This window comes from Homalodisca vitripennis, chromosome 5 (genome assembly GCF_021130785.1).
Source record: "Homalodisca vitripennis isolate AUS2020 chromosome 5, UT_GWSS_2.1, whole genome shotgun sequence".
NCBI lineage: Eukaryota > Metazoa > Arthropoda > Insecta > Hemiptera > Cicadellidae > Homalodisca > Homalodisca vitripennis.
The window spans coordinates 93,653,570-93,675,112 of record NC_060211.1 but is presented as its reverse complement, the minus strand read 5'-3'; the positions used below and the strand labels follow the sequence as shown (position 1 = coordinate 93,675,112).

The 21,543-nt window shown below is 36.5% G+C and overlaps 1 protein-coding gene across 3 annotated transcripts in view; it reads left to right on the top strand.

The window, feature by feature from the left end:
• LOC124362535 overlaps positions 1 to 21,543 on the top strand; it is a 127,572-nt gene that overhangs the window by 58,704 nt on the left and 47,325 nt on the right. The window contains exon 1 of one of the 3 annotated variants that reach the window (XM_046817130.1): positions 11,175 to 11,269. The exons of the other annotated variants lie outside the window; for them this stretch is intronic. The gene's annotated coding sequence lies outside the window, so the exon portion shown is untranslated. Of the gene's footprint in view, positions 1 to 11,174; positions 11,270 to 21,543 lie in introns of those variants that run through there. 3 annotated transcript variants of the gene reach the window in all.

Sequence of the window (21,543 nt, the reverse complement as noted above, 5' to 3'; positions counted from 1 at the left end):
AACTGTTCAAGCGTCTTCGATTAATTTCAACAAGTATTGCAAAACACCGTTTCATTTATATGGTTTCGAAAAAGGTGTCTGAAAGATATTAAATTTCCTTCTTCCATTATCTTCTCAACGCACTCAAACTAAAAATGTTTGTTAACAAAGGCACCTTGTTAATATGTTTTCATTTGCTTCAATTGAACATAAAAACTCGGATAGACTTTAAACGGTATTGAGGTATTTTATTATACTCAGCTGGCAACAAAAACTGCATGGGGTAAGAGAATCTAAAGTAGTTGTTATAAATTTATATTATCACCATTAAACGCTTATGAACAATATTTTTTTGTTATTTTCCTTAAGTCCGCGTTATAACAGAAAATTATGGCCGAAGATATAATCTTCTTATAAATAAAAATTAAGGGCGAAATGTGTTGGTAAGCGCTAAATCTCGATAACGGCTGGACCAATTCGGTTAATTCTTTTTGTAAAATGTCCATTGAAATCCGAGGAAGGTTTTTATGAAGAAAACGTTGAGAAAATTTACCTGGAATATTTTGGAATTCAGAGAAAATTGTAGTTTTTTACGTTTCATAATTCATATTAAAGTGGCACTAAACAGCTGTTGACAGCTATAGTTTGACAAACTTTTTGAAACATCTGTTTACATTTAAATTTTATCAATAATAAGTAAACCGTGCTTGATCGGTAGTGTAATGCAGATAGTCAATAAAACATTAATTTATAAATTTTACTTTATATTGCACCAGTGACGAATTAAAAATCATCTAATGCATTAATACTGTTATAACACTAACCTTTAATGAACAAATTTATTAATGTTTTAACATATGTTACTTTAAACTGGTGGGCTTCCTTGACATTATGATATTACATTTTACCAATGGCTTATGGAAAAACAGAGAAATGAATTCTAACATTGTTTCATTCTTTACCTGGCTACAGTCCAAAAAACAAGTGCAACACAAAAGTTTAATAACGATTATTTTGGAATGATGCATAACCTTAATAAGGATTTTCCTCTGATACCGAAAGAACATAAGAAGTAAGAAGGACTTCCCCCTAGGTCGTAATAGGCTTTTCAGTCCTACTTTTGTGTGTATTTTCTTCATCAGGACAAGACAAACTCAACTATGTCAACACGATTTTGACCAAAATAGATTTCCGAGAACTAGATAATCGAACGTATATAGTATTTCCATCTAGGCAATATGGCAAGCTAAACTGTGACATAGTAGGTAAGTGAATTTAAACGGTCTTAAGTAGGCACTTTGTAACCGAAGTAGGCATATCGGTCCTACGTAAGTATATATATTTTTTCTTCGTCATAACAACAAGGAAAACTCTACTATGGTACTAGAAATATCTTAGACCGGAAATATATGACTAAGGACTGGAAATATACGCCTTTTGACCGAAGTAAGTTTCCGAGACATATATGATCCGAGATTTGTGTTTTCATGATTGGGATGATAAGGCAGATTCAGCTGTGACGTTATGTATATAATTAATTAGAACCAGAAATGCTCCTACACGTGCCAAACATGATATAATAATGAAGTTAAACTCTGATACTATTTACCATGAACTTAAATAATATCTACCTGATGTACAACTACTTACGTTTTAAAATTTTTATAGGACTTCCATCACATTACATCATAACTGCTTTTACTAAGTAATATAAGGATTTCGGTTCTCAAGATTGCGTGCAAAGCCGCGGGTAACAGCTAGTAAATAATAAACTTTAGTACATTTGAGCGTCCGCTTCTACCTTTTACCCACGGTATCCAGTGTTTAAATCAAGTCTCTAGACCCATAACGAGGCAATTGGGGATAGTGGGCTTTCACGAACTCCCATGACTCATCGATTCTTACCTGGCAATAGTTTACTTGTGAATGAACTTACTGAAGTGTATTATGCCCGAACGGAATATACTCGTAATAACATTTACCGACATCCTGGTTATTCTCTTCTGACATAAAGTTAAACCAGTTGACCTCACCGCCCCCTATCGTGCTGTGATCCTCCTCTCCCTATGTGACTTACGTCCTCGCTGGCTTCCTTCCCGCGCTTCTGTCATAGGTCATCACCCTCCCACGGTCTACCGATAGTCCCACCTGGAGGTAACTGTGTTATACATGGATGAATGTTATTGACGGTGTCTGTGTCAGCACTTTTATCCGATGCCGAGCAGAACAGGAATAGATACAGTTGTTCTACACTGATGTGAGAGTTGTACTGTTGGTCACACCTGGAGGTAACTGTGTTTTACATGGATGAATGTTATTGACAGTGTGTGTGTGTCAGCACTTTTATCCGATGCCGAGCAGAACAGGAATAGATACAGTTGTTCTACACTGATGTGTGAGCTGTACTGTTGGTCACACCTGGAGGTAACTGTGTTTTACATGGATGAATGTTATTGACAGTGTGTGTGTCAGCACTTTTATCCGATGCCGAGCAGAACAGGAATAGATATAGTTGTTCTACACTGATGTGTGAGCTGTACTGTTGGTCACACCTGGAGGTAACTGTGTTTTACATGGATGAATGTTATTGACAGTGTCTGTGTCAGCACTTTTATCCGATGCCGAGCAGAACAGGAATAGATATAGTTGTTCTACACTGATGTGTGAGCTGTACTGTTGGTCACACCTGGAGGTAACTGTGTTTTACATGGATGAATGTTATTGACAGTGTGTGTGTGTCAGCACTTTTATCCGATGCCGAGCAGAACAGGAATAGATATAGTTGTTCTACACTGATGTGTGAGCTGTACTGTTGGTCACACCTGGAGGTAACTGTGTTATACATGGATGAATGTTATTGACAGTGTGTGTGTCAGCACTTTTATCCGATGCCGAGCAGAACAGGAATAGATATAGTTGTTCTACACTGATGTGTGAGCTGTACTGTTGGTCACACCTGGAGGTAACTGTGTTTTACATGGATGAATGTTATTGACAGTGTCTGTGTCAGCACTTTTATCCGATGCCGAGCAGAACAGGAATAGATACAGTTGTTCTACACTGATGTGTGAGCTGTACTGTTGGTCACACCTGGAGGTAACTGTGTTTTACATGGATGAATGTTATTGACGGTGTCTGTGTCAGCACTTTTATCCGATGCCGAGCAGAACAGGAATAGATACAGTTGTTCTACACTGATGTGTGAGCTGTACTGTTGGTCACACCTGGAGGTAACTGTGTTTTACATGGATGAATGTTATTGACAGTGTGTGTGTCAGCACTTTTATCCGATGCCGAGCAGAACAGGAATAGATACAGTTGTTCTACACTGATGTGTGAGCTGTACTGTTGGTCACACCTGGAGGTAACTGTGTTATACATGGATGAATGTTATTGACGGTGTCTGTGTCAGCACTTTTATCCGATGCCGAGCAGAACAGGAATAGATACAGTTGTTCTACACTGATGTGTGAGCTGTACTGTTGGTCGCACCTGGAGGTAACTGTGTTATACATGGATGAATGTTATTGACGGTGTCTGTGTCAGCACTTTTATCCGATGCCGAGCAGAACAGGAATAGATACAGTTGTTCTACACTGATGTGTGAGCTGTACTGTTGGTCACACCTGGAGGTAACTGTGTTTTACATGGATGAATGTTATTGACAGTGTCTGTGTCAGCACTTTTATCCGATGCCGAGCAGAACAGGAATAGATACAGTTGTTCTACACTGATGTGTGAGCTGTACTGTTGGTCACACCTGGAGGTAACTGTGTTATACATGGATGAATGTTATTGACAGTGTCTGTGTCAGCACTTTTATCCGATGCCGAGCAGAACAGGAATAGATACAGTTGTTCTACACTGATGTGTGAGCTGTACTGTTGGTCACACCTGGAGGTAACTGTGTTATACATGGATGAATGTTATTGACGGTGTCTGTGTCAGCACTTTTATCCGATGCCGAGCAGAACAGGAATAGATACAGTTGTTCTACACTGATGTGCGAGCTGTACTGTTGGTCGCACCTGGAGGTAACTGTGTTATACATGGATGAATGTTATTGACGGTGTCTGTGTCAGTACTTTTATCCGATTCCGAGCAGAATATGGTATAGGTACAGTTGTTTTATTCTGATAAGTGAGGTCTACTGATAGCTCCATCTAAATATAAAATTATTGGACGTGTTTTTTGGGTATTGACGGTAACTACGTCAGCAATTTTTTCTGATGCCGGCCAGATTGTGGTACACGAGCAAATGTTCTACCGAGTGTCAACTGGGAGTAACTATATTGGATGTGAGATTTTACTCAGGGTGGCTAAGTGAACATTTTTATCAGATTCCTGCTAAAACGTGGTACAGGATCAGTCTTATATTATGGTTGTCAAAATAATCATGAATATGATTTAGGGCTCTGCTTTTCTTTGAACCTCATAATATTACGTTCGGTTCTGTTAAGTTTAAATTAACAAGAAACGAGAAGGAATATTTAGATGTGAATAATATGCAGGTTGCCATGCATGTAATTATTTGGAGACTGCTGGTCATGTTATGCAAAGTAGTCATAGAAGGTGTTATAGTTTTTAGGCATGTAGGCCTAATGTCACTGAAACTCAAGTGTTGAGTTGATTTTCTACTTCGAATGGTTTTCACTCAATGAAAGTGTCTCAATGTTGCGAGAAACAGTCACTGAGACTGAATTTTACCTGTATAGTAACATTAGTAGTATCATTTGTCAGGAACCCCTTATGTCTCAGAGCGTAGAGTAAGGGTACGTCCAAGATGCACGCTGGTTTTCTGAGTCAGGCGATCGGCGCCGGTCAGCGCCGAGTCGGCGTGCGTAAAATTCCACGTTGTTAAGCAGGAGTGGCCACACTGCACCTGCGCGCTGACTTTCTGCGCACTGGTAGTCTGACTCCGATTTTTACCGGAATGATTTGTTCATTCTGGTTTCAGACGGCCTGCTAGTCGGAAAGTGATTTTCGTGTGTGTATTGAGTGTTGTTTGTTTTTTTTTTACGATGGATATCGACGATTTTGTATCAAAAGTGCAACTTAATCCTCCGATATGGGATAAGCGACTTAAAGAACATTCCAATAGGAACATCGTTGATGCCTGTTGGCGGCAGATTTAAAGACATTAAGGTTGTTTTAAAGAGGATCACGAATTATAATAAACGGTACCAAGAACTGGCACATACTTTCTCACAATGTTCTAAAACGTGTTTTATAGGCCATGGTCGATATAGGTAGTTTCATTTGCTGGTGCCCACATAAGGGTTGCTTCAATAAAGCTACAATAAAGCTGCAGCCTGTTCACTTGTAAGTTCCATTGTACACTGATATCTTTTCGGTGGCAGCTCTTTCTGCGCTGACAACCTGCTTACATAATGGCCTCATCAGCCTACCGCTCAGAGTCAGACAGTCGGCGCCGAGAAATCTGACTCTGTTTACCTGCTTTTATCAGCGTGCATCTTGGACGTACCCTAAGTTTTAGCTCCAAGACAACTCTTATTATCAGCACAAAAGCTATGGCAACTGAGCTAACAGGTAGTCAGTGTATTCTCTCCACTCTCTTTGGTAAATTAAGTGATCAGTGTTTAGAGTACCACAGTTTTTTCCTCCATTTCCCCTCCTATTTCCATCCATTTCCCCATTTGTTGGAAGCAACGCACTAATGATAAAAAGTCTGCTCAGCCATTGGCTATGTTGTGTACATTTATCGACATGTGTTCTGCCACAGCTGTGACTTTTATCTTAATCACGGTGTTTGTTTTCAGATGCTGTATAGTTCGTTTGACTAAATATGCTTTGGAAAATATTGTACTTAAATTTTGTTACCTGCCTGTTATTCTTAGAAAATCCATTATAAGTTATTATTATGTTCATTATGCAATTATTTCCAAGAGACCGGGTTGTTTTCAGTTACTTTATAATTCTGCTGGCAAAGAAAAGAGAAATGTCTCTGCAACAATTGTTTACAGCGCGGTCCTATGGCTAGGCCCAGGAGCTACCATTTATGAGGTCTAGCTCAACACCAGCGAAATATTTTTACTGATTCTGGTTACTTGAATGGGTGAGGTATTACAGAGTCAAATTGTCTTTAGCCAGTATAATTTAAAGGTTCGATCATGATGTCAGTCGATGTGGCACAATCGATATTTCCAGCTCGACGTATCGATATAAAGGGCGGCGCGGCGGTCAGACCGGCCGGCTCAATATCCATCACGCCGACACCGCGTAGTCCGCTGGCCAATTATAGACATGAAACCGAATTAATATCCGCAATTTTCGGATCCGGGTTGTGTGCCAAATAGACGAATGGAAAGTGCTTATTGGTGAGCCCACGCGTGAAAAGATTGGGTACCGGGTTGGCGCGAGCGTGAGCAGTCTTCGGTGACTGGGCTGCGTTCATTAGGTCCTTTATTGATGTAATTGCTTCAACCCGGCTGTCGCTGGTCGTGGCCTGATCACTCCATTTATACAGATCTACTATCGTTCTTTCAGCTTTCGCTGCGTGATTTTTACCTAAAGAAGATGAATACTTTGAGTACGTTGAACCATCGTATTTGATGCAGCACGGTGTAACGTATTGTATCCATTAGGACCTGTACGTTTCGCTACAAAATATGTTAGAAAATATTTTTTATGAATCTTTTCCTTTGAAATTTGACTCATTTTCTTCTAAAAGCCTATTTGACCATTTAATATTTGTTTATCTTTATAGGTTCTTACTGTAAAATCTTCAATCATTTACTGACTATTTATTATTTATCTTTAGAACGTCTTGTTCCGAAAACGTTTCAAATAATACTCATGGCTGACACACGGAAGAAGTAGTATTGTTGATTATAGTACACATGAAAAGGAAAATAACCTAAAACCATCGGCTCTACATTAAAAACTTATTGAAGAACCGTGTTCACTTTACTGTTTCTTATAGTTTTTTCATACATAGAAGTGAAAATAGTTATGCTGTCATTTCTTATTCAGGAAATAAATAACGTGTGTTTATAGGAATTTGTAACAGGTTTTCAAACTCTAAAGAATTCGTTGAAGACTCTTGGAGCAATTGGAAAAACGTATACATATTAATAAATGTAACGAATACATAACATTTCCAATTTATTTATTTTTCGTGCGACTGATAAGGAAACCTTCGGTTTCGAAAGGCCTCGAACGAAAAATAAATAAATTGGAAATTTTATGTATCGATATATTTATTAATATCTAAAGAATTCCTTATTAATATACGGGATTCGTTTAGCACAGGAACTATAACAGTTATTCAAACCCTTCCAATTGCATTACTGTAATGACACCAACAATAATAAAGTTAGTGAAATTCTTACAAATATTTAGCAAGCAGCTATGCATATAGTTATTAGAGTACGCACGGGATTTTTTAGACTAATTTTATACTTTATAAGGGCGTTATAACGTTTTCTTATGGAGTTCAATTCAACTTTATGTTTTGTGGTTTTTACTATACGTTGGAAACGTAAAATTAGAACATTTTCAGCGGGAGTACAGAAACATTTGTTATGTTTTCACTATTTAAACCCAACTTAGTATCGTTATGAAAAAAGACTAATTTGCATTGTTAAAATATCTATTACTATTGAAGTTTACACGCAATAATATATTATTTGTAACCGTGTTAGTGTGAGCAAATAAAACATAACAGGATTTCGGAAATTGACCATCATTAAATGTTCCAAGAATAGATTACTACGTTTCGAGTATTGGAATCCATCCTCTTTGTGTCAAAAACTATAAATACATTAGAAAACAAACTCAAATCTCTACACGGCGAAAAACTCACGAAAGTGAAAAATATTTACAACATAACTAGCTGTACGCCAATAATTCAAGCATTTATCTAAGATGCATACCTGTAGGGAAAAATCACAACAAAAAAGACTTCTAAATGTAAGCGGGCTACATAAAACATGTTATCCAGATCACAGAAGGTGAGAGGTTGAAAGAATAAATATCGATATGGTCTCGTAATTCTTTAAAATTTTAAACGAAGAAGATAATACAAGTACTATATGAAGATCTTCTGATTGCAGTTCCGTATCCCCCGCGTTGCTTTTCCATTCGTGTACGGTTATGATTTCCGTTCCTCCCCGAGGGACAGCCGAAGACGCCGCGCCGAGGCCCCACATGTTGCAGGCGCAGTACTCGTACTACTCGGCCAGCGAGGGCAGGCGGTACAGTTATTTCTTGGCAGACTATTCGACAACGCGGGATTTGTTCTTCCGCAGAAGGAAATTAACGCCGACCGGCTGCGGAAGGGAAGACAATTAGCTGAGCTCAAATATCGTCGGTTCGATAGTTCTCCACGTTGTCTTTTCGCCGGTGGGTTTTTGCATACGTTCGCCGACCCGGAGACATTGTGTGTGCGGATTGCGGTCCGTTCCCGCGTCGCCGGGGACAAACCTGTCGCCACGGTTCCTGGAACTTCCGCTAGGACCGCTGTCACCGGCCTCGTCCTGCCGGCCAATACAGTTTACACGTCTTTAACAATCTACAGTTAACAGTTTTGCTCACTAAACGGTATTACACAATGAAGCACCGCGCCGCCATTGTTGCAGTGCCGCGCCGCGGTCTTCTTACCGGCTGCCATTAGAATGCCTGCTGTCTGACCTCTCCTGGACCGTAGCCGCAAGCTCTACTTGTGCTTATATACTTGACATTTAACTAATCAGTCTATATTCGTACCAACCAGCACGACTCAATGGAAAACAAAGTGGTACACTTTTTGTACAACCTTACCACGAGAAATTTTACCAATTATGAGATGGTATAAAATCAACCCAATGTATATGTAATTTTCATTTCAGATACTTGTTTAACCGTTGAATGCCTATCCCAGGTAACTCGTTCCACACGAGTTTATTTTCAGTGGAACCGACATATTATATGGGCTGCAATCTGAATTGTATCTAGGGCCACCTTAAATTTGATTTGATCAACCTACAATATAATGCAAGATATACAGTGAGGCATAAGCTATAAGATTTTTAATTGCATGATGGAGATACAATACGCTTTACCATAGTCAGTGTTTAAGATCCGTAGATCGGAGGTTTGGTGTTAGAGAACCAGTTTCTCAGGGTTTTATATATATATATATATATATATATATATATATATATATATATATATATATATATATATAAACGTAGGGACACTGTAAAGCACATCTCATATGGTATTTGATAGTTCCTGAGAGTATAGTAGTAACTAATGAAAGATTAGGCCAATCAGCTCTAGACCTACTAAGCCAACTAGCATGAATAGACGTTCAGTAGTACGTTCGGTGTCTTAAAAGTCTCCTCTCCTCACCAAAACTTTTAAACCATTGAAAATTTCAGTCTACTTTTTTAGTTTGTAATAATATTAACTAGGAACGTTTTAATGGGTTTAGACAATTAATCTTCGAAATGGGAAACAGAGAGCAACTTGAAAATATTAAATGGGATCGATATTAATGCCTAAAAAATTCAAAGGTCTTAGTGAAGCAAAACCAACGATACTAAGAAACCCATTTTCACCAATCTGTACAAAATTGTCGCTGTTTGAATAAAGGAACAGTTGTAACTAAAATTGAACGCTATGATGAATAGAGCCAACATATACACCTTTAACTTCCATCAGTCTTCTTAATGAAGCCTTTAAAATTAAAAGCCGCAAGATGGAATGTTTAAAAATAATTCCTTTTTTCGACAAGTGGTGGTTAGTACTGTAGCGATAAGTCAAAAATGTTCAACATAACCCCCACAGTACAGTAAAAACCGATGTGTCACATCTTTATAACTTCAAGAAAACCGATGTGTCACATCTTCATAACTTCAAGAAACATATTTCAGATAAAATAAATCATATCCTGTTTTCTTGTTAAAAAATAGTGGTATTGAACCTCTTGAATTGACATAAGAACTTAATCATGGAGTGAGGGGGTTGCTCCTGGCCTATTCAACGTAGATACGGCTCTTGTGTAAGCGGATCTCGATCTCGTCGCGCTTCCTACACAATTCATCTCGGAACAGCCGAACAGCTGACAGACTATTCTCTCGTTCCATGTTTCTTTGGCTTCCAACATCGGACATGTTCCGGTGTTCCCTATTCCGCTATCTCATCAATAATTCGCCCACTTGTACATCCTGTACACTTGTTGTCTACTTGTTCTCGTTACTTTATTGTTTACGCATTCCGTAGTTTCATTGCTAAGCATCAAAGTGCCATCTGCGACCTACTTGATGGCGTGAAATAGTAAAATTTCAAACCAACACATGTTCTTATTAACTTTTTTTTACGATGACTAAACAAATTACTTAATCTCACTCCAAATCAAACCGTCTTATCTCGTTAACCGGTGTGGTAATGGTTAATACTTCGGTCAGCTCTTTGATTTAAAGAAAAGCTGATTCGGTCAGCTGGTCATATTAAAGAATCTTTGATCGAAAACGTTATAGTACATACAAATAACGTCCAGGGAGGTTGAATTGGCACTAAAATAACCATTACTTCTCGTGTCATCATAATAAATGAAAATGATTAAAGTAGGCATTGATAAATACTCAAGCTAAGCCCAATACCTCTATAATCCAGGATGTAAGAGCCAATTTGTATTAAGAGACAACCCAGTTTTTATGAAATCGATAAAGAAATTTCCCCGATTGTGATCGGCGCTACTTTTCGTAGGGACCGTATTGGAAGGGAATAAACAGGGTTAAAAGAGTCAAAGACACTATTTCTGAGGTCATATTTTTAGCTTGGCACACTTAAAACCTAATACCTATAAATAATAGTTAAATCATCCAAAAATACGAACCCAAGCTTATTGCTGACAGTGGCGGTTCAGTCTCTTTACTGGCTAAAAGTGACATAACGGTTTGGTTTTAAGTGCGTAAAGCTAAAAAATATGATTTGAGAAAACCCCTTTTAATACCTTCTCACTTCAAACCTAACCTAAACAAGTGCGGCTCAGATCAATTTCTCTTTTAGGGAAAATTCCTCTATCAACGAAAAAAGGCTGTGTGCTTATACAAAAAAAATTCGCTATCGTCTCCCTAACTATCTAGAAGTAATCACCAAAATATTCTGTAAGGTAAATAAATCTCCTTTAACCTTATCGATAACTTTTCCCGAGCCATTCTCCAAGCTGATATTATACATTGAATTTTTGTTGCAGGTACGTAGCGATTAACCTGTCCGTCTGAATGGAAGATGTTCTGTGGACGAGCGCTTAGAATTAATTTTGGAACGTCTAGGATATGAGGTACAAACTTAACATTTTGAAAAATAATAATAGAAAGTGTTTGTATAAATGTATTGCATTCAAAAGATGCATTCACTGTTATAACGGAGAGACTTCATTCATTAGTAAGTAATAGAATGTGAAAAATTATTCATATATGTGTGTTATCTTGGATACGTTTAAGAAAAGTACGAAGAGCACAACCTTTCTAGCCATGTCAATTCTTTTAAACGAATATTTTCAGTATTAAACGCATGCTTTACTTTACTCTATCGTCTTAATTTCAATAGGTACTCACGTTTTTGAACATGGTAACTGAGTAAGTTTATATTAATTTGGATATGACATACAAATTCTTAAACTTAATGAATACAGCATTTTATTGCAAGTATGCATAATTATAAGTAATGTGTATTTCATAAATGAACATAACTATTACATAGTAATAATGACTGTAACGCATTGTAAGAAATCACCAATGAATGAATTGGGAACTTAGTGTGAACTGTTAAATACTGTGTTAAATATAAGCAAGTATTGCGTGTTAATACTCATAAAATCATTACACAAATTCTCAAACTATACATATACAGTAACAACAAATTAATATATAATTACACTTTTTGTGATTAGCAATATATACGAGTATATATTATTTCACAGTAAATTGCAGTATTATATAATTGTCGAAATAATGATTTTTATGAGAAATAAGACGCGAATATAAAAACTTTATTGCAAGTATTTACTCATAACATGCTGGCCAATATAACGAATGCTCAACTCCAGTCGCATTATCTTACGCGAACCTGAGGTCTGTTTTAGATTTTCAATCTAGTATCACCACCTCTCTAGTTGAGCCGTACGTTCTGTTACATTTCATCCACATCTACATGATAGATTTCAGTTGCAAAACTATCAACACTAATAGTTCAGTACGAACCAAAGATCTAAGCTCCTCTTGAGGCGTAAGTTCTGTTAAATGTCTACTGACTCTTTGTAGTCTTGAGGCAGACGTTTTGTTAATTTCACTCAAATGTACATTTAAGGCTCTAGTTTGGAATCTTTCAACTCTGTCACTGTGCGAAGCAAGATTTGAACTCTAGAGGTGAACGTTTAATATATTATATATCTATCAAATCTACATGGACGATTAGTTTCCAGACTATGGATTAGTTTCCTGGCCACAGAGATTGAGTCAAGCACGATCACCACATATCAGTCTATACAACTAGCCTCAACAAAATATATTTTAAAATGTTTCAGTCTATGTTTGCAGATGTTGCTCATTAGTGTATGAGAAAAGAGATCAGTAAGAATTGAGAGAAATTACAAAACGATACACCCAGGGTTTAGAATTTGGGATAGAACAGAGATACTTAAATAGGAAGAGAAGGGACACAGACATTATTTATTACACCAAGACTTGTTGCGTATTACAGGTAGACAGTTGAAAATGTTTCCAACCAAACAACGTTAAAATACTTGGTCTGCTGGGTTGCATGCTGCTATATCTTCATTATTTTTAAGAGCTACATACAAAACTGAAAAAAGTGTTTAAATTACTACTCCTGTGCAAAGACAACACTGAATTATCTCATGTTGAAGCAGGTATTCTGCTAAGAGTAATTTAATTCCACACGTGAAACTAATTGTGGAATTATGTACACCAGTTCTGTGGGGAAAAAGACTGAAATAAAATGTATTTACTTGAATATCTACCAATTCTACTTGGGGGGGGGGGGGTTATCAATGTGGAATCATCTCATTTTGAAGTCGGTGTTCTGCTAAATACCATTTGAATGACCACGGGAGACTCATTGTTGAACTATCAACACGAGTTCTGTAGGAAAAAAATGCTGAACTAAAATGTGTTTACTTGGTAAATCTACCAATTCTACATGGGGGACTCTCAATGTGGAATCATCTCATTTTGAAGTCGGTGTTCTGCTAAATGCCATTTAAATGAACACGGGAGACTCATTGTTGAACTATCAAAACCAGTTCTGTAGGAAAAAAAGGCTGAACTAAAATGTGTTTACATGGTAAATCTACCAATTCTACATGGGGACTCTCAATGTGGAATCATCTCATTTTGAAGTCGGCGTTCTGCTAAATGCCATTTAAATGAACACGGGAGATTCATTGTTGAACTATCAACACCAGTTCTGGAGGAAAAAAGGGCTCAACTAAAATGTGTTTACTTGAATGTCTACAAATTCTACACGGGGGAGTGTCAATGTGGAATCTATCTCATTTTGAAGTCGGCGTTCTGCTAAATGCTATTTAAATGAACACGGGAGACTCATTGTGGAACTATCAACACCAGTCCTGTGGGAACAAAAGACCTGAGCTATCTTCTCATGAGGCGGGCGTCCTGTTAAATGTCAATTGTAAGAAAAAGCGAGAGGCCTACGTAGAGATATGAAGTGTCGGCGGAGTGGTCTTTAATTAAAGTGAAGACGATGAGGAAGGGGCAGGGATTACTGTCCAGGCGTCTCGTATTGACAGAAGACTACCGTGGTTCGTACAGAGATTAGTGCGCGCCGCTCTTGCGTTGGCACGGCTAATTGAGATTATTACTCTGTACAATGTTTTATCACGTGAAAGCGCAATTTACTTAATTCTTTCACAGTCCATTATATATTCAAAATGCAACAGTAAGTTACAAACCAAGGTACTTTTAATAATGTATTTTTTTATGTACTCAAATGCTATGAGTATTTCAGTACTTTCAAATTATCACACAATTTAATGCTCTCTTGGCCGTTTTAAAAATGGAACCAATGCAAGCATGTACGTCCAAATTTGTCCAACTTTTTGAAAAAACTACTTGGTAGCTTTATAAATTTATACGATTGCAGTAGAGCACATCCACTCACAATTCATTAGGTTTTCAGTGTAGATAACGTTTTAATGGATTATATTGATTATCTCAAATTTCGCTGAAGGTCGTACAAAAAGAGTGTAACTGTAAAACATTCAGTTTAATATAAATCTTCTGTTATTCAAGCTAAGCATTATCCATGATTTGTAGGTCCTCATAATTGTAATACGTATATAATCGAAGAATAATTAAATATATTCTACATTTAAGTAAGTATATGGCAGGAAAATTTGTATTATGGTAATTAAGTAGTATACTCTGTAGCTAACTCTAGACAGTACAGCTGATAAAGTTGCATAATTCGATCTTGCTTGGAGTACTGTCTGTCTGTTTTTGTTTTTAGGAATAATATCTTTCGATTCAATAAAAATATAAGTTCAAACTTTGCAAAATGTTTAATCTAAATAAGACCAGTTATCGAAATTAAGTTCAGATTACAAACTGTTGGACATTCAAGATATTCAAATTGTAATAAGTTAAAAACGGAAGATTTATGAATCATTTATAAAAATAATAAAGCAGTATCTTTTATTTGGCAATTTTTGTAACACGTTTACTTTGCAACGATAAATAATAACGGAGTGGTAAAATCTGTACTGAGCACCGTCTCTTATTTAAATACTATTATTGAGTTATTAATGTTGCTTAACTTACGATTGCTGATATTAATAGTTAAAATTAATTGTTTATTGTTGTAAGTTTGTACACTTTTTATGAATTGTTTAATGCATTACCAGTATTCTTGTTTTGTTCTAAATTTATATTAACATTATGTTTTATCTGCATGTTTTGTAAATAAATACCATAACAATTATTCAACAAACAATTCGTTCACGCAATGTTATTATTATAATTTTTTCTTAATACGAATGAGTTTATCTACAAAATTTACTAAATAAAAATCAATTAATTTAACTTTTTGTGAATTAAATTTTCAGCTGATGATTACATTTAATAACTGAATTACTAGCTCATTTTTGTTGAGTGCATTTAGTAAACAATCTCATTTATTGTTAGAAACAATACAATTTTATGCATTCATCCATAAAATGATGAAGTTTGATAGAATATTTTATGGTTACCTGTATGAGAGGATTGGATGAGCTGTAACGTGTAAATCTAGTATACCACGTTCGCTACCAGAGATAACAGGAGCATTGTTTGGTGGGTGTGACAAGATTATAATAGACGCTGCACCGCTCTGTAACAATATATATATATATATATATATATATATATATATATATATATATATATTTATTGTTACAGAGCGGTGCAGCGTCTATTATAATCTTGTCACACCCACCAAACAATATATATATATATATTATATATATATATATATATATATATATATATATATATTTACTTTCATTAAATTTTAAACTATAAATAAATGTTTAACTATTTTCTTTCCTTTATTAAAACTGTTTTTGTTTAGAGATTTTTTAAAAACTAAGAATCATTGGTTCGAATCTTGGAAAGATTGAATGTAACAATTTGTCGAATGGTACGTTTTGAAGCTTGTTTGAAGTCATATTACTAAATTTGTTTTATTTTTATGTTTATCTCTTTTAAAACTGTCTACCCATAGTAATTTGGTCTTCTGTATAAGAATACAGTTAACATACATTTTAATGTAATGTATTGTTTTGTAAAAAGTAACTTTCAAATTACCCCACAATAATTAAGCACACATAATTCAAATTTTTTAATTGAAAAATTTTATTTACTGAACAAAAGTTAAGTACAGTGTTGGCCTGTGGTTTATTTCGATTTAAATCATTTATTTTTATTTAAAGTTATGTGTAATTAAACGTATCGAATTTCGAATTCATGATTCTAAGATTAGAGACCACACATCATACTAAAATAGTTTAATCATGTGGAATAATGTATTTTTGGGGAATAAATGTTATTTGGTGGTTATAGTCAATCATACTGTTCCTCTGATATAACATAAATATAACATAATAAATGGTGTACTTGTGATCTCGGACACACAGCTGGTATACCGTAATGCAACTTTCTAAACTTGATCCTTTAAAACCGATTGCAGTAGGTTCCCTTGTCTTACTTCTCTATTATAAGTACATTAATTTAATACCGAATCCATTGACGAGACCAACTCGATATACGATAACTTGAGACCCTGGTGGACTCCATAGACGGGTCTAGTTAATTCATGACAGCCGCCGCAGTGGAGGCTCCAGACCCATGAATGGCGGAGTCGCTCGGCTCAGCTCTCGTCTGCTCCACCCAAACCAGTTTCTGCCTTTTGCTCGGAATTCGGTTTATTTTGTTATTTATTCATCATTAGAGCATGTCGTTGATACGGTCTACCTTAACAGCCCATTAATATTAATTGAATCATATAAACAATTTCCGAGCGAGCGACGGACAGACGAGGCCGTGCGGCACACTCAGATTGTTCAGCGCGTCAGCCGGTGCGCGCGCCTTACACATTTACTTGTTTGTGTAATTATCCTCAGATAAGGGCCAGATGGTGATTAATACACAGACTATAAGTCAACAAGTTAATTGATTTGTGCTGATTATTAGAAAGAAAATTATACGTCTCAAAATGGAAGTCAATATTTACAAAATGTGGTGTCCATATTTCATCGCTATTATTGTTGATAACTTCGCGTCGTGAGCAGACATTCCTGTCCAGATCATATCAGACGTAATCGAATATGAGTTTATATTGATCCCTCCCGGGAGGTGGTTAGTATGATGTAGGTTCGGGACCTCTTAGCCTCTAGGTATAGATTTTTCTGTTAGTGGGAAGTGTTTATGAAGCAGAATGCTTGAGTGATAACTAAACCTGTTGTATGGTGGCTTTATGTTATGTTCCCATGTCTCGCATCATATATATTTTATTCTATTTTTATGGCCGTCTCGTCGTTGTTACGTCATCATACGAATGACAATATTTAATGTATCTGCACGCAGACAACGTTGTAGAGGAACTAATCTAACGTTGTAACTGCAAATGGTGAAAGTAACATGGTAGAGATTTGATGAGCTTGTAACTGACGCGAGGGTCTGGTTCTAGATTGAGGAATAGTGTAAAAGAGAAGCAGTCTCGATGTTAAAGAGAATTACCAATATAAAGAACTCAGTGATGGAATGAACGGTAGGTGAAAACGACTTTGTAGGAGAAAGATGTTCCAAAAGGAATAGTGGAACTTCCGGAAGAGAAAATGTTTAGTGGGGATGTTTAAAAAAGAATGCCAAGTAGGAGGAAGATCCAGAGAAAAGAATGTGCAGCACTTAAAGATAGAGGTAGGAGAAGTATTATACAGAATGTATAAGAAAATAGCAGGGAGCGCACATGAGAAAATATAAAAAAAAATACCAGAAAAATAGTTTATCTAGGAGAGTGTCCAGTTAGTTGAATGGCCTTGTAATGTCCAGAAGAATAAAATAAGAAAGTCCTTTAGGCAGAATCGCCGGTAGTCAGAACACAAATACTCAGGATAGACGATAGACACTAGGAAGCGAAAGAATATACAGAAGGGAATTCAGTAAGTAGAATGGCCAGTAGAAAGAGGAAGAGTGCCTGCTGCCCCAGGGTCCGCTATGACAGATGCCGATGTCACCGGCCTATGTGTGTCGTGGCCGCGGGTCCGGGGTCAGAGAGGTCACATGCCCTCCCCACCCCGGTCCTGCAATGTTAGTGACGATTATCACAAATATACACGTAGCTCCGTGTCATTACGCGTTTTACCCTCGCTCGTAACTTTTATTGTTATACATTGTTATAATATTTGTACAAACAGATCATACTTTTAGAAGTGTATCGTGTGTTCATTTTTATAATATTTAATTGGGCTTAAACTTTAAATAATTTTTGCTTGAATAGCAAACTTTAAGACCACAACCGATTGCGCGAAGAGACTCTGAACTTTTTTAAAAGATGTAAATACAATCTAATGAGTAATCTGGGTTAATTACCACACTCAAATATTATCGCAGGATGCGGAATGTCTACAATTTACTCAGATTTGTTCGTTTTGTCCGTTATAACAATAAAGCCGTCAGTTATGTACTCAGAAATGCCTAACTAAAGTCCCGTTCTCTGCATCATTACGAGGTACTTACTTGGCTATTCGTGACGATATTAAGTTTCTATTGTTTGGACCAGTTATACATTTTTACTTGCAGTAACTACAACGTGCCCCCAGGACATCATTCGTGTATCATAGGCTAAAATCGGTCTTAATCTAAACTCAAACTTCTACCGATTGGTCGAAACACATGGAGTTGGAAATCTCTGGGGCCGTGCAATATAGAAATAAATACTCGGCATAGCAAAGTTTACTAATAAGTTTAATTTTGGCCAATTAAACATGCAAACACCACTTTTAATGCTAAATAAAACTTTGACCCGTCACGTTACTACCAAAAAAATGTAATTATGAACAGTAATGATATCTCGGTGGTTGGCCTAGTTGTTCCAGTGTTCATTGAAACTTTGCCTACGAACTTAATTATTTAATAAACAGTGTATAAGTAAAAAAGAAATTTTTTGAGTGGTTTGAACAGAACTTATAATAAGAAATGTACTACTTGTTACTTACCTTTTAACTTTAATACACTGTTTATCAGAAGCATACCTCTTATCTTAAGTTACATTTATTACTCATTAATTTATGACTGTTTCTCAATAATTTACTCAGTAGTCTCGGAGAATAATCTTAAGGGTTTCACAGGATATGTGTGAAATGACTTGGATTCACCGCAGGCTTGTTACGCTGATATTTTGCAGTAAGCATATTTTGACAATTCGCAACTTCAAATGGTTACAAATATAAGCCCTAATAGGAACCAAAATTCTTATACCAAACAAACGCAAATAATTTATTTTCTTGTTGCTGAACAAGTGGGGTTTTCAAAAATGAGATAGTTTAATAAAGTCGTCTTTAGTTTAAATTCAGCATCAACATATGCAAGTACTTTAAACCCATACAAGTTTATTAAATCACATTTGCCAAATTTTTATTTGATATGATGTACGGTATTTAAAATGAAGATGATACAGTTAAATAATTATAAGGGTGTTTTATTACCCAATTTACTGTATTTTCTACAACTTTGCACCCTCTAAATGCACCTAAATTATTTTAAAGAGTCAGATCCCCTCCTGACCAAACCCCCATATTGCTACTAGGTTGCGGTATTATGATTTTATTATTTTAATCTGAAGAATCTCTCGTTAAGACACTTGAGAAGTTGTGTGATGAAACTTGAAACGCGCAGATGGTACCACGAAGGGGCACAGCCACTGCCCGTATACAGCGATTGAAGTGAATTAAATAATAAACTTAGTTTTCAAGGTTAAAAACTTTTTTGTAACACTCCACAAACGCAAAAAATCACGAACATTTTTAAATATATTATTATTTTAAAATCTAATACAATGGATTATAATATATAAATATTCTTAACTTTGCATTTTGTTCCAAAAATAAAAGATATGCCCAATTTTAAAAATTGAACTAAAAAACTCACATCGTCGTCGTGGATCAAAGCACAACTTTGTTTATAAACACCCTATAATATAATTTTCCACAAAAACTAAGTAAAACTGTCCGATTTTTTGGTGACACTACATTACTTCTACTTATATGTAAAACTAACATGTTCGACAAATGTTTATTTAATACTATTATGTTTCTGTTCGACATGGTTGGTACGGTTAAAATGTATAATATTCTTCTGTTAAGTGGTCAAATTAGCTTAATCATCGAATAGCTTAGTCATCAATCTTCTTACCTCAGGCTGGCTTTATTGATGAAACGACATTTTCATTCAAGAAAAATGGAGAACAAGTAAATAGGTCTGGTTAGTGAAGTAGACTAGGGTGTCTCCAACAGTTATACAACGCAGGAGTACGCCACATCACAAGAAGTGTAAGAGAATTCGCATAATTTGCCTTGCAAAATGTTAAGGCTATATTTGTTAGTTTGCCACACGTTAAAATAATTGTACTCAATTTGTTAACAAATTATTTATTCCACGATTTTCTCGTAGCTACATGGTTATAAAACCAAAGTAAAAATGTTCTCAAATACTCAGCCAAACCCCAAGAAGAGCCATCGAACTCGATGTTGTTTAAATGGAAATGAAGCTAAGTCTGAAGTCAATACGTACCTGAGATATCATGCGGGCAGACAGATATTAAATTTTCCAGCCTCTCGAGTGATAGGAGTCACTAACGTCCAGTCAATCACGATTTCTATTAATTAAATTAATTAATATACTATAATAATTCATACAGGTTTTATTCCACAAAATATATATGACTAGATTTGCCCCTTAAATTTACACGTAATGAAACTTGTAAAGTACATCCCGAAGCTGCTACCAGTCCAGCTACAGTCACTCCGTCGATCACTCAGTATGCATGCAATGAGACTTGTAAGGTATTATAACACTCGGTCCCGAAGCTGCTACCAGTCCAGCTGGAGTCGCTCCGTCGATCACTCAGTATGCATGCAATGAGACTTGTAAAGTATTATAACACTCGGTCCCGAAGTTGCTACCAGTCCAGCTGGAGTCGCTCCGTCGATCACTCAGTATGCATGCAATGAGAGACTTGTAAAGTATTATAACACTCGGTCCCGAAGCTGCTACTCCAGCTGGAAGCTGCTACCAGTCTGCAGCTGCACTCCGTCGTCGATCACTCAGTATGCATGCAATGAGACTTGTAAGGTATTATGACACTCGGTCCCAAAGTTGCTACCAGTCCAGCTCCGTCGATCACTCAGTATGCATGCAATGAGACTTGTAAAGTATTATAACACTCGGTCCCGAAGCTGCTACCAGTCCAGCTCCGTCGATCACTCAGTATGCATGCAATGAGACTTGTAAAGTATTATAACACTCGGTCCCGAAGCTGCTACCAGTCCAGCTGGAGTCGCTCCGTCGATCACTCAGTATGCATGCAATGAGACTTGTAAAGTATTATAACACTCGGTCCCGAAGCTGCTACCAGTCCAGCTGGAGTCGCTCCGTCGATCACTCAGTATGCCGGTCCGACTCCACATTATCCATGGTTATTCACCGACACACAAACACTATACCCCTCCATTATCCACGTGGTAATGGCAATTTTACACCGGCTCTTGTTTGTAAATTTCGATTTGCCGCTGACACCAGTTCCAATCCTGCAGGAGCGGAGCGACTAAGTCGGTTTCCTTGTATTTTGTTGTCACTTTGAAATGTGTACCATTTTACTCGACCATCGGGTTAATTTAATATTGATTAAGTTATATGTCATCACGTAAATGGATATAAATTTTGTTTCAGTTGTTAATCGATCTCTAAAGCACCCACCAATAGAACTGGTTGAAACTTATATTATTAGTAATACATAAATATTATAACTTTTTTGTCATAT